General features: G+C 40.5%; 1 protein-coding gene across 1 annotated transcript in view; it reads left to right on the top strand.

Moving 5' to 3' along the window:
• The window catches only part of LOC101858500 (glutathione S-transferase alpha-5), a gene marked incomplete in the record, with an annotated part of 6,198 nt that overhangs the window by 1,386 nt on the left and 4,249 nt on the right, over nucleotides 1-563 (top strand).

Below are 563 nucleotides of genomic sequence, written 5' to 3'. Positions count from 1 at the left end.
AAAAGATGTAAATTTTCAGTTACAACGGACTCTTAAGCTAAGGAAATAACTAATCTTTGGCGGCCATTTTCTCACTAATTTTACCACTGAAACCAAGTGACCTCCACCTCCTTCTTTCGAAAATATCTTGACGTGTATTCAAGATGAATGGATATTTTTTTTCATCCTAATAAAGACAAATGAGCAAGCTTTGAGATGACACCAATAACTCTACATGCCCAAAAATTGACGAGAGCCTGATTCCACCACGCTGCCTCACATATCGAGGGCCGCCATGCACACTACAGCAACTCGGGTTTTTGTCAAAACTGACATTTTTGACTTGGTCATAGTACTATAGCCGTCACACACATTCCCATGAAGTGGTTTTTCGAAATTTAAAAAAATTGACTTTGCAATTAATTATTTTTAAAATATTGTAACTCCAGAGGACACGTTTTTGCGCGGCGTAAACTTTGTAAGTCAAGTTACGATAGTCTTCGAGACAATAATTTGGTGACGCGCTGGATAGTAACCCACGGCATCCCCCTGACCCAAGCTCTCCGGCTTGCGACAGAGAGACG

This window comes from Aplysia californica, unplaced genomic scaffold (genome assembly GCF_000002075.1).
Source record: "Aplysia californica isolate F4 #8 unplaced genomic scaffold, AplCal3.0 scaffold00243, whole genome shotgun sequence".
NCBI classification, from domain to species: Eukaryota; Metazoa; Mollusca; class Gastropoda; order Aplysiida; family Aplysiidae; genus Aplysia; species Aplysia californica.
Note: the sequence above shows the minus strand (reverse complement) of the source record. Positions and strands in the feature narration are given on the sequence as shown.